The sequence below is a fragment of the Lissotriton helveticus genome, chromosome 3_1 (genome assembly GCF_964261635.1).
Source record: "Lissotriton helveticus chromosome 3_1, aLisHel1.1, whole genome shotgun sequence".
In the NCBI taxonomy this organism is placed as follows: domain Eukaryota; kingdom Metazoa; phylum Chordata; class Amphibia; order Caudata; family Salamandridae; genus Lissotriton; species Lissotriton helveticus.
The window spans coordinates 460,186,796-460,200,596 of record NC_136061.1 but is presented as its reverse complement, the minus strand read 5'-3'; the positions used below and the strand labels follow the sequence as shown (position 1 = coordinate 460,200,596).

Below are 13,801 nucleotides of genomic sequence, written 5' to 3'. Positions count from 1 at the left end.
CCTACATCGCATATCGGCGGATAGGCGTCACGAATGCCCTAGGTGTGGGACACGGAGGGCGGGTTTCCTGCATTTGGCGTGAGAATGCCCCCTGGTTCAGGACTTTTGGCGCAAGGTGGTGGCCCACATTACCCGAGCCACGCACATTAAGCTTCTCTTAGATCCACTCCACTGTCTGCTGGCACTGGTACCCAGGCCCAAAAAAAGAAGCTGTCCTATAAATTTCTGCAACTCTTGTTAGTTCTAGCGAGGAGACGCGTGGCTATCACTTGGATGGGTCAAAGGGCACCCAAGATTCCCCCTTGGCTGTGGGATGCAAGGGAATGGGCCTTAGCTGAAGAGACACACATGCAGAGCACTCGTAAAGATGAGAAACTACAATATGATTTACTCGCTTGGAGAGTGCTGTGCATGGAGGGGCTGGCGGAGGATGATTCGGACGCCACCAGCGCTGAGTTATTTACTCCCGCTGATTCGGAGTCTGACTATGATGGGGAGGGAGCTGATGTGAGATGTCTGGGTCCGGTGTAGGGACCCCAAGTAGCCACACCGATATTCCTTAATATGTATGCCTGTATATAGCTGCGATTCCCGTGGGTCAACGCTAAACTATAATGACTGCGCTTTAGCTAGCCCTCACATAAATGTCCTACATTGATCGGATCTGTACTTAGTGATACCATTCATGGGGTAATTGGTTATTGTTAAACTGTTACGTAGTATGAGAGTGCACTATGAGAAAATGGCGAAGGTACTGATAGTATCATATCCTTAGAGCACAAATGCAATTTACCTCCTTTTATGCATGCTTTACTCCTACGCCGCCCAGCCTCCGGGATGTGGGCCATATACGGCTGTGTATTGACCTTGGAGCGACATGTTATTACCAGTTGCATGTCGGTGGTATTGATAACTGTATGCTTTGTGCCCTTTTTTCTATCTTCGCAATAAAAAATATATTTAAAAAAAAAAAAACATGCGTCAAGAGCGGGTCTTCATCAGGACAAGGGAAAGAAGAGCAACAGTTGACAGCCCAAATTAATCGAAGAGGATCCTATGGAAAGAATAGTGTAGGATCTGGATGAATTCAGCAACTGTAGACACAAACCAAGGTTGTGGTCTGGGACAATGTAGAAACATTCCTTTGGGTCTCCACCAGCCGGTGGGAGACGAAATCTCAAGTATTGTGTTTAAATAAATGCTGCCAGCTTTGCAATCGTTTTGGCAGAGAGGGGGAGACGTAACTTCTTCTGTCTGCTTCAGAAAGAACCATTTATTTATATATCATACATACCCAGGTTCTGAAGGACACAGGGTCAGCCCATTTCTTTAAATGGGTTGCCTAGATATGGAGAAGCAACCAGAACAGGACGCTCTCAGAGAAAAATTGAAACAAGGCTAAGGGTTTAATGTTAGGAATTGTTATATTCTAATGACAATTTACTTTTTAAGTCAGAGTGACTGAATCTTTCACACATGATGCATCTGAGGAACTTAGATGAATAGGAGGAATGAAGTGGTATGAAATGTTTACTGATAAATGCAAAATAAGGGTCAAACAAAGAAAGTTAAATAATAATTAATAAACACAATATTAAGCATTTAATGGAAGAAAGGTTTCCATACCCAAAAAGAAATATACTTTCTCAGATTTATAATTAGACTAATGGGATTTTGATTACCAAGGTCAATTCCTGCCACTCATAAATCTTGTTGTGTTTCAAATTTTCAAGCAACTTCTAAAGCAGTACCCTATAAAAAAATGATTTTGTGTGTGGCTTTCATTTAAAACCAGACAAATACCTCGGTAGGTTAATGCACCTGTTGCAGATACATCTAAACATACAAGCTGCTGCTTTGAATGCTAACAAAGCGGCTCAGACTTTTCTCTTTGAGTCAATAAAATAAGCACCACTGACGGGATCAGTCCTTCGCCATTAAAATAATGCTGGGCGCAACTGTGGGCCAAATAAATACCTATACAAACAGATGTGTTATTTATAAGGCGCACAATTACCCAAGTTAAGGAAATAATGTGGTAATACTGTTTGTTTTCCTTCCCTTGTTCTGAGATGTACAAACTGAGAATGTGTGATTTTAACCTAAATGAATAGTGCAAGGTTTTACTTAAGAAAAGAAAACAAGTTACTTACCTGTAACTTTGGTTCCCCAGTATTGGTAACTTTCATAGATTCCCATGCTTTGTATCATTGCCCCATCGTCGGAATGGGAGCCTCGGTAAATAAAAAATACTATAGCAATAAGTACAAAAGAGAAAACTAGGCTTAGGCCTTATCTCATTTTGTAGCTTATCCACCTCTTTTTGTAAAAGAGACTAAAATTCCAATCAGACCAATCAGAACAGCCTCACCCCATAGAACCCTTTTGAGAGAGCCTCAGAGCCTCAGATTTTCGTAGCCGTTGTGTAACAGCAACAATCTCAGTAAAAAAAGGCCGAGCTTTCCCAGGGGAGGAGGGTGGGCGCATGGGAATCTATGAAAGTTACCAATACTGGGGAACCAATGTTACAGGTAAGTAACTTGTTTTCTTGCCCCAGTATTGGAACTTTCATAGATTCCCATGCTTTGTGTCAGAGTAGCTAGCAGTAAGACATAAAAGCACATTTTGTCACATGAATATCCTTACATGTCAACATAGTTATCCTCATAGGAAACAAATCATAAAAAATGTTACCACAGAGAAGAGTACAATAACAAATACAAAATGTGCAATACAGGAAGGAGGGATTATAGGGAAAGCTCACCTCTCCTTAAAAAAGATATCTCAGGACTGCTTGACCCACCGCTGCATCGTCCTTCATGGAAGAGTCCAAGCAGTAGTGCTTCGTGAAGGTGTGGGTACTGCTCCACGTAGCTGCTTTACAGATGTCCTTGATAGGGACTCCTGAGAATAGAGCCACTGATGAAGCAACAGATCTCGTTGAAAGAGCACGAACTCGTCTTTCAAGCGGTTTGCCCGCTTCTTGATGACAAAGTTGAATTGTATTAGAGATCCAACATAAAATACTGTGCTTTGAAAGCAGAAATCCCTTCCGCGGGGCACTATAAGAGACAAAAAGTTGAGAAGACGTCCTGAATGCTTTTGTTCGTTCCAGATAAAATTTCAGGCACCTCTGAACATCTAAAGAATGCAAAGACCTCTCCGCTGGTGTAGTAGGTCGTGGGGAAAAATATTTCAAAATCACCGGCTCATTCAGATGGAATTCGGATGGGACCTTCAGGATACATTTTGGATTTGTCCTTAGAATCAGAACATCCTTTTTGAACTGAAGAAAGGGTTCCACAATCGTGAGCGCTTGGAGCTCACTAATCCTCCTGGCCGATGTTACGGCTAATAGAAGAGCCAGTTTCCATGATACAAATTTTAGATCCACTCTGTGAATGGGCTCAAACGGAGCTCTCATCAGATGAGCCAAAACTAAATTAAGAAGCCAGACCGGTGGTGGAGGCCGACTGGAGGGAAAACTCTGAACAGGCCCTTCAGGAATTGTTTAATAATCCTCGCGGACCAAAGTGAAGGACCTGAAGACGTCCGCCTAAATCTAGAGATGGCTGCTAGATGTACTTTGACAAAAGAATGAGCCAAACCTGACTTAGCCAGAGAAAGAATATATGGCAAAAGCTGATTCGGAGCTGAAGTGTATGGATGAATATCCTGGCTCTGACACCAGAGACAGAACCTCTTCCATTTCGCCCGATAAGTCTTGTTTGTACTCGGAGCCCGGGCCTGAGACAGAATCATTTTACACTCTTCTGTGAGGTTCAACGCCTGGAATTCTCTGTACTCAGGAACCATGCTGTCAATTGGAGTGAGCTCGGGTCTGGATGGAGCACTTGACCCTGAGACATTGTCAAAAGAGATGGAATCGGCTGCAGGTGAATCGGTTGATCCTGAGACAGCAGGAGGAGTTCCGTGTACCAGAACTGTCGGGGCCACGCCGGTGCAATTAAAATAATTTTGCAAGGTTCCGCCTTGAGTTTCCTGATCTGCCCCGGGATTAGTGGAATTGGAGGAAAGGCGTAGACAAATGCGCCGCACCAAGCGATCAAAAGTGCATTCCCCAAGGACCCCCGTTGGTGATCCCTGCTTGCGTAAGACTGCCATTTGGTGTTCTCCGGGGTTACAAACAGGTCTATGGTTGGGGTTCCCCAAACTGAAAAGACCTCCTCGAGAAAGGTCTGATCTAATTTCCACTCGTGACTGATCATTTCTTTGGCGACTCAACGCATCCGCTGTTGAATTGAGCGAACCTGCGAGGTGCTCTGCCGCAAGAGCAATGTTGTGGAGAATCGCCCAGTTCCAAATTTCCTGAGCTTCTTTTGAAAGAGCCCGGGATCTTGTCCCGCCCTGTTTGTTTATATAGTGCATGGCCGTTGTGTTGTCCGTGCGAACCAGCACTGTGTGATTCTGAATCTTCGGAAGAAAGGCCTGTAGGGCCAAGCAAATAGCTTTGAGTTCCAATAGATTGATGTGGAACTTGCGTTGGTCTGGATCCCAATGACCGGTCACCTTCAACTCTTGTAGCACCGCTCCCCAGCCTTCCAGTGAGGCGTCCGTGGTTAGAACCATGGGAGATGGAGGAAGTGTGAAGGTTAGACCTCTTGAGATGTTGTCTTTTACCAACGACCAGCTGCTTGCTTTTTTCATTGCTGATGTCACCGTGATTCTGTCATCGAACGAGCCTTCTGCTTGGCACCATTGCCTGTCCAGTTGCTCTTGTAGTGGACGCATTCGAAGCCTGCAGTGCGGAATCAATGGTATGCAGGATGATATTGATCCAAGCAGGGACTTGGAGAGACGGACCGACAGTGATTTCCTCTTTTGCAAGAGACGAGCTGACAGAACAAGTTTGTTCTGACGTTCCTCCGATGGAAAGGCCTTGCAGCGATTTGTGTCCAGGATAGAGCCTAGAAACTTTGCTGACCTGGACGGAAGAAGGATCGATTTCTCCTTGTTGAGTTGAAGGCCCAGTTGGTAGAAAAGTTGAATGCAGCTTGTGACCGCCCTGGAAGCTGCCTGGAAAGATGGAGCTTTTATCAGCCAATCGTCTAGGTAGGGAAAGACCTCTAGAGATTGTTTTCTGACAAACGCCGCCACCGGAGCCAGTACTTTTTTAAATATCCTTGGTGCGGACCGGAGACCAAAAGGAAGCACCTTGAACTGAAAGTGGCTCTTGCCTACTGTGAAGCGTAGGTATTGCCTGTGAGCTGAGTGGATCGGCACATGGAAGTATGCATCCTCTAAATCCAGAGTCGCCATGTAGTCTCCTGGATTCAGTAGACGTAGAAAATCCTGAAGGATAGCTTTATGAGATAGGTGTTGAGCCCCCTTAGATCTAATATTGGACACCAGTTTTCCTTTGTCTTGCAAACCAGGAAGAACCTGGAATAAAACCCTTTCCCCCTTTGGGAGTGAGGTACAGGTTCTATTGCCCCCTTGATGAAAAGTTGGTGGGCTTCGAGACGTAAAAGTCCTAGATGTTTCGATTCGTTGGCTCCCGGAGCTCTAGTTGGAGGAAGCTGTTGAAACTCCAAAGTGTGGCCACCCTGAATGATATTCAGAACCCACTGGTCTGATGTAATAACCTTCCAGCAGCGTAGACAATAAGAAATCCTGCCCCCTACTGATGTTATCGGAGGGGTAGGAACAGTAGAAAGAGCAATTAAGCCGCTATTGTCGCTTAGAATTGTCTCTCCCTTGACGCCCTTGACGCCCTCTTGATGGCTGGCGAGAGAAAGACGTTGACTGGCCTTGCCGCTGAGTGTATTGTGGCTTGTAAGATTGAGAGGATTGCGAGTACGAAGAGTAGCGCTGTTGATTGCCACCTCTGTACGAGGAAAAACCTCTCTCTCTCGCACCTCTGAAAGGAACTTTGCGGTAATTCACTGTCCCCAAGGACCTTGCCGTGTCCGTGTCCTTCTTGATGCCTTGAACGGCATCATCTACATGCTTTCCAAAAAGCATCTCTCCGTCGTAAGGTAAGTCCAAGATCTTATTTTGAACTTGCTGGCGAAACCAGGTTGCCCGTAACCAGCCTTGACGCCTTAAAACTGCTGAACCCGCTAGTGCACGGAAAGCTGTAGTTGCTATGTCCGTAGCACAATCTATCACCTCTGAAGAGAACGCTCCCCTTCCACCAGTATCTTCCTGGCCTCATCTTTCGATCCATCCGGAAGTTGGTCCACAAACGGGGATAAATCGCACCACATCTGGCGATCATATCTGCCCAAGATAGCAAGAGCATTAGCAGCTCGAACCAAGAGCCTGGCCATAGTAGAGCATCTTTTTCCCACATTGTCCAGACGTCTCCCTTCCTTGTCTGGCGGTGTTGTAAATGGTGTCGATGGATTTTTGGACTTGCTTTGCGCCGCCTGGGAAATAACTGAGTCCGGCTTCGGCTGACCAGTCAGGCAAGCAGGACTACCTTCTGGAGCTTTATATTTCGTCTCCAGCCGGGGAAGAACAGGAATGACTTGCCGGATTCTGCATCACTTTAGTACCTTCCGACATGTTCGATTATTGGAATTGAACGAACAGACTTTCTGTAAGGTTCCTTGAATTCGTAAAGGAAACAGTCTGATTGTACTGTCGTAATAGGCAAGCCAAATCTCTTGGACGCCCTTTCCATAAGATTATGGAAACCTCCAATGTCAGCTGGAGGGGAGGTAGCAGTATCCGGCACTGGTGAATCCGGATCCTGAATGACATCATCGTCCCAACCTCCATCCAGGTCATAAGGAGGATCAACCTGAGGATCTCCATCCGATGAGACATCATCATCCTGAACAGTCACAACCTCCTGATAGCTCTCTCTGGGTTCTGGTTCCGAAACTCGAGAAACCAAAGGCATCACTGCATCTGCAGGAATAGTAGGGATGGATGGGGAAGGAGGATGCTGTTGCTGTTCCGCAGTTTGCGACGGAAACCTCCTTTTGTAATCTTGTAGCATCAATTGCAAGTCCGTTATAAGAGAGGACGGCATTGCCACCATATCCTGACGTGATTTTTGTGGAGGCATTTCTTGCTGAACAAACTGGCGCTCTTCAGCATAGCACTCATCAGAATTCGAATCTTGAAACTTTACTTGTAATTCGGATGGGCTATAGGCATCTCCATAAGGACCATCCTCATTCGTCGTCGTCGACGTTGTCCTCGTCGACACTACCTTCGTCGTCATTATCGTCGACGTCGAAAATGTAGACACCATCGTCGACGAGCAGGAAACAGGTACCTTAAGTCAGGAAAAAAGGTGGAGGGCTAGCTATCATAGCCAGGGAAAGGTTCGCTGTTACAACTTCACACATGCCGGACACTTCATGTGAAGCCCTGCAGTTCGCAATCAAGCTTAGTGCTCTCTGCAATTTCAAGGGGGTACTTTTATATCGACCCCCAGGAGCTAAGACAGGCTTTCTAGCTAGCCTAAGTACAATACTGGAATCACTCACCACTGAGGATTCCATTACGGTCTTGGGTGACATGAACTTCCACCTAGAAGACAATAACCATAAAGACACTTCTGCCCTTATCTCTGATATGGAAACACTGGGGCTTAAACAACTGGTTGCCTCGGCCACCCATTCGGCGGGGCATACCTGAGACGGCATATTTTCTAATGTTGAGGGTCTACAGGTATCAGATATCTTACCGATGCCATGGACAGATCATTATGCCGTATTCAGCACTATGACAATTAAGGCACCCTCGAGCAAGAAAGTCATCCCCCCCGATCTTGGCTCTTTCAAAGCATGGAAGAATATTAACCAGCCAGACCTAAAAAACAGTTGGATAGTACACAACCGCTGGTTTCCTCCGATCCGACTATGGCAACACAACAATTTCAGGACTGGCTAGGCCATGCTACTAATCTTTTGGTCCCTATTAAGTCTATATCCAAGAACAGATCTACTCCAACTGCTCCGTGGTATACGGACGAACTAAAAACGCAAAAACAACACAATAGGAACTGCGAAAGGCATTGGAGGAAAACGTATGACATAGTAAGTAGGACCCGCTACAAAGATTCATTGGCTGTTTATAAAACAATGATTGTAAAGGCCAAAAAGTCTTTTTACTCAGATCAAATTGAGCAGGCTAAGAACTCCAGCAAAAAACTATATGAAATCACCAAATCTCTGTCAGGTAATGTTCCCGACCTGACTCCACCTCCATCCCAAGTAATGTGTGATGCGCTGGCTAATTTCTTTTTTGCTAAAGTGGATGACATTTACCAAGCCTTTACCTCCAAGTCCACTATAACGAACCCCTCTTCCTCCAACACACATCCAGCAACAGCCTTTACCAGCTTCAAACCTCTAACGAATGACCATACAATAACTATTGTCTCCACAATTAAAACAGGATCAGCATTGGACCCTTGTCCATTCTCGGTCCTTCCTCCGGTGATGGACTCGATTATCCCGGTCATCACACAAGTATGTAATTCCATTCTGACCTCCGGAACATATCCCAACTCCTTAAAAAACACACTACTGAAACCTCTTCTAAAGAAACCAAGCCTTGATAAGACAGATTTAAAAAACTACCGGCCAATAGCCAGTCTCCCTTTCATAGCTAAAGTGGTTGAAAAGGCCATGAACATACAACTATCGGAGCACATCGAGAAACACCGATTGCTCGACGATACACAATTCGGATTCCAGAAATATCATGGTACCGAAACTGCCTTAATTAAAGCCTCAGACGATGCGAGAGCAATTCGAGACCAGGGCGGGACAGCAGTTCTGGTATTGCTGTACTTATCAGCGGCCTTCGATACGGTCGACCATAAGATCTTGGTCGACCGTGTCGGAAAGATCGGCATTTACCATACTGCAAGAGATCTGCTCGCCTCGTTTCTCACAGACAGAACCCAGGCCGTCACTCTCGGGCATTACCAATCTGCTAAGCTCTCGTTGCCATGTGGGGTACCTCAAGGCTCATCCCTTAGTCCGACACTATTTAATATCTATGTGTCGGACCTTGCTAATGTCATCAAAGCACATGGGATGAGCCTAACCTCTTATGCGGACGACACGCAATTGGTATTGGTCATTAAAGGTGACGGAGGGGAGGTGGCCCAACGTTTCCAAAATGGAATGTTGGAAATAGGAGAGTGGATGGCAATAAATTGCCTGAAGCTCAACTCTGAAAAAACCGAGGAAGTTATCTTCGGACCTCTTTCACCAGATTGGTCATCATATTGGTGGCCTCTCACATTTGGAGTACTCCCAACTCCAGCAACTAAGGTTAGGAACTTGGGAGTCACCTTTGATGGCGGCCTTAATTTCATGGATCATGCGAACAAAGTGGCTACTACAGCCCACTACAAATTGCGCATGATCAGAAAAATCAGTCCGTTCCTGCCAGCAGCTGCCATTAAAACTTTGGTTAGTTCCTTGGTCTTATCTTCCCTTGATTATTGCAACAGCCTATTTTTAAACACTCAGGTCAGGGTCACAAGGAAGTTGCAGTCGATACAAAATGCGGCAGCACGCCTGCTTTCTGGAATCCCTAAATTCACGGCCATTTCAGAAACTATTAAACGACTCCACTGGCTGACGATCCAGAACAGGATCAAGTTTAAATCACTATGTATAGTGTATAAAGCTCTAAATAATCAAGGTCCGCATTTTCTAACGGACCAACTGGTTCCATATCACCCCTCTCGACAGCTTCGGTCCTCTAATCGTAACCAGCTAGTGATCCCTCGTTCCAAAACAGTGTCCTGGGGCGATCGTCGCTTCTTGGTCGCAGCCCCCAAACTGTGGAACACCTTGCCCCAAGACATCAGAGTAAGCCCTACACTCATCCAGTTTCGCAAGAGACTAAAGACCTGGTTGTTTACCCAATAGCCTCCATTAAAAGATGGTAACTTGTCGGAGCACATAACATCGATCTGAATCTATGCAAATGGTCTAGCGCCGAGACGCCTGCGGGTATTTGTCGCGCTTTATAAATGGCAATAAATAAATAAATTAAACGTCGACGAAGATTTCAACACCGCCGCCGTCGACGACAAAGCTGCCGTCGACGAAGCTGTACCTGAACCCAAGTCTTATTTGGAAGTTGTCGTCGACGTACCAGCTGTTTTTGTCGTCGACGGACGTGGTTTCTTGTCCGATCTTCCTTCCTGAGGGACAGTAGAAGGTTTCTTTCCTCCCTTCTGCTTTTCAGATGGTGGAGAAGTAACAGAAACACTTTTCTTTACCTTGTTAGTTGTCTGTGTCTCCTCAGTCTGTCCCAGCCTCTCCTTTACACCTCGGTGAGGAGATTTTATGGGACTAGCCTTTTCAGACCTATCAGAGGTCTTTTGTAAGGCTTTCACAGGGGGTTCAATAGAAGTTGAAGGGGATGACCTACCCCTCTTCTTGGATCTTCCTGGAGGACGCAGCTGAGGAAGAATCCTCACTGTCAGATGACATAACCTCCTTATGTGACATCATTTTCTGCAGCCAAGTCAAAAAGCGGCCTTCCCGGTCTCTCAAGGTCTTTGTAGAGAATGTTCTGCAGATTTTACAATCTGTGGCCTTGTGGTCCGGGTACAAGCAGTAGATACAGTCCTCATGCTTGTCCTCCACAAACAGCCTCTTCTTAGAACAGGAAGCACAAGCTCTAAATAACGCCTTCTTCTCCTTGTCAGACATATCAAAGTTGAAGAAATGGAAAAATAAACCAATCTGAAGAGAAAACTGAGCAGAGCTCAGTGGAGACTCCCTAGCACAACGTGCGGTAGAAAATCTGAGGCTCTGAGGCTCTCTCAGGAGGGTTAAATGGGGTGAGGCTGTTCTGATTGGTTGTTGCAGAATGTTGGTCTCTTTTACAAAAAGAGGTGGATACGCTACAAAATGAGATGAGGCCTAAGCTTAGTTTTCTCTTTTGTACTTACTGCTATAGTATTTTTTATTAAGCGAGGCTCCCATTCCGACGACGGGGGAATGATACAAAGCATGGGAATCTATGAAAGTTCCAATACTGGGGCAATCACAATTAAAAACATCCTGAATGAGCTTTCAGTGTTACAATTTAGTGTTAAAATTCACATTTGGAAAAAATGGGAATTTACAAAGGAATATGGATTTGCATTGGAGAGAAACTGAGAGCTAAGGTGGGTCATTGAATATCTGCCACATCTATGTTACAAAAATTAGGGATGTGACAATAAAGGCTAACATCACTCACATCCAAACCGAAAAAGGTGACACACTCTTCACCACTGACGAATCATCGTCAGAATTTGTCTTCAAATATAGTCAACTACACACCGCCCTTCCAGACGAATCCCCCATTGCCACTTAGGGGTACCTTAACAACATTACTATGGCTTGGCTGGAACAGGGATGCTAAAATTTCCTAAGTGCGCCTCTCACTCTCAAGACTGGCCTCCATTAAAAGTATACAGGGCCTTAACGGCGCCTGGGCTGAACAGGCTGACTAATGAATTTTACAAAACGTACAAAACCGTACTAGCCCCCTAACTCCACAGGTCTATACTGAAGCAGTGCAGACAGGGACCCTCCCTCCTTCGCTACGTGAATCGGTAATCACTATCACCTAAGCCACTATGTTAGTCTTATCGATTGCTATCGACAATATGATATTGGCGAAGATAGTTGCCACCAGACTTACTTTACTGATAGAGCTCCTATTGTCTTTCGCCCAGTCTGGATTTGTGCCTCAATATCCATTAAACTTTGCACCATATTCACTGTGCTCAATTAGATCGCCCCACATAGGCCAGGTTTGGCGGTCCTCCTTGACGTGGAGAAGGCCTTTGATTCTTTAGATTGGCCTTTTCTCCTTCAAATATTTGCAAAGATCAAACTTCTCTATGCTGACACAATGAGCCGCATCTTGATCAATGGCATGCAGACAGACCCCATACCAATATACAGAGGCACAGGACAGGGATGCCCACTCTCGCGTGCTAGCCATGGATCCCCCTTGCAAGCCTTCTACAGGATCATCACTGGCACAGAGATCTGGCTTTCCCACTTTGGCGCCTCATCTTATCCATGCATGCTTATTATATTTTGCGATTTGTGAGAGACCTAATGACTAATCTCTCAGTCATTATTTGTGAAATAATATGATTCGGACGTTATTTCGGCCTGGTCATTAATTGGTCTGAATCTGATATCTTCCCCCTCATCGACTGCACAATGCAGACAAAGCTAGATTTCCTTATACGCCGAGTTACCGACTCAGTCAGATACCCAGGCATACTCCTTAATCGAAATAAGGATACTGTATTGCAACAAAACTACGGCTCAGTAATAGAATGACTGGAGTATCGCAGAAAGGGTAGCCGTCATTAAGATGGTGGCGCCCATCCTCTTTATGAATAGTTTGATTATACTTCTCAAAACCTTCTTTAACTCTCTCTGCAGAATACTTATTAAATTAATGTGGGCTGAAAAGCAACCCCACCTCAGCCAGAACATTTTAACACTACCATAATACAAAGGAGGAATGGAAGTGCCAGACTTGTAACTTTATCAATACACAATGCCACTATGTACGAAACTGGTACCAACTGGACACCTGACTTCCGTACTTATATTATGAACAGCAGCAAGCGGGAGATATACAGCTCAAAGCCCTGCTCCCAGTTGGCCTTCCTAGAAAACCTCAAGAAATAAAAACTACTTCGACATGTTGGGCCTGGCAGAAACTTAGTCGCCACCTAGGTTATACCACACTCTGTTCACGAGCAATTCCACTTCTATGCAACCTGTTGCTACCATCTGTGACAGACAAATTAGTACAGCACACCCTAATACAGTGGGGAGCAATGAAACTGGGAGATCTGTACCCCAACAGAAATGTGCAACACTGGAACAGCTCAAACATGGCAATATTCCTCTTCCCCTAGAAAGAGTCTTATACATGAGGCTACGAAATACAGCGCAGACTCACCTGCCTGCCTGGATTTACAGTTGAACCTACATATTTCCTTCTTGTGACCCTGATTATACGTGCGGTAGTGTCTACTAGATGGGTGTCCCTGTATAAGGCATGCTCCTCATTATGCACTGATGTCCAAGACCGCTCGCAGAATGCATGGTGCAGAGTGACAGGAACAGGTATCACATCCCAATGGACAACTGCTGTATGCAAATCAAACTGGTTTCAATAAATCATAAACAAAAACGTATCCATTTCAAATTTTTCCATCAGCTCTATTTCATACCTGCTCTATGAGCAACAATAGACCCTACCCGATCACACTGATGCATGAGATGCTTCGAGGAAAAGGCAGATTTTATACACCTGGCATGAGAATGCGCTGACATACAGTCCTTCTGGGGAAGGTGGCCGACATACTTGCAGGTATGATCAAGGTACAGTTCGACCTCACTCTGCTCGTAGCCCTTTTGGGCTTTGTAAAATCATTACCGAAAGAGGGCGCACAGATACACAGTGATTCCTCTATTACTACCAAAAAGAAAGATCATGATGTGCTGGGGCGTTGTCAATGTCCCACACACACAGGACTGGATAAAAGAACTCACACAATGTTATACTCGAAACGAGGTTTATGCAAGATTGCAGCTCCGAGTTCTAGACCTAAAGATATCTAGAGACCTCTAAAGGCCTATTTGGCAAAGACTACAGACCAGGCTGCAACCCGAGACAACACTCTTTGCCTCCTCATCAGCGTCCTTGCTGCCCGCAGAGCAGTTCTTTGGCTTAAGGATGCGTATAACACTCTCTGATGTGCCTTGGCACTCTCTGATGTGCCTAGGACTTTAACATCATAAATAGTACTTTTGTATTGTCG

The 13,801-nt window shown here is 45.3% G+C and overlaps 1 protein-coding gene across 6 annotated transcripts in view; it reads right to left on the bottom strand.

Moving 5' to 3' along the window:
* Nucleotides 1-13,801, bottom strand: part of PIKFYVE (phosphoinositide kinase, FYVE-type zinc finger containing) — a 2,266,845-nt gene that overhangs the window by 1,678,869 nt on the left and 574,175 nt on the right. The gene's annotated exons all lie outside the window — the stretch shown is intronic.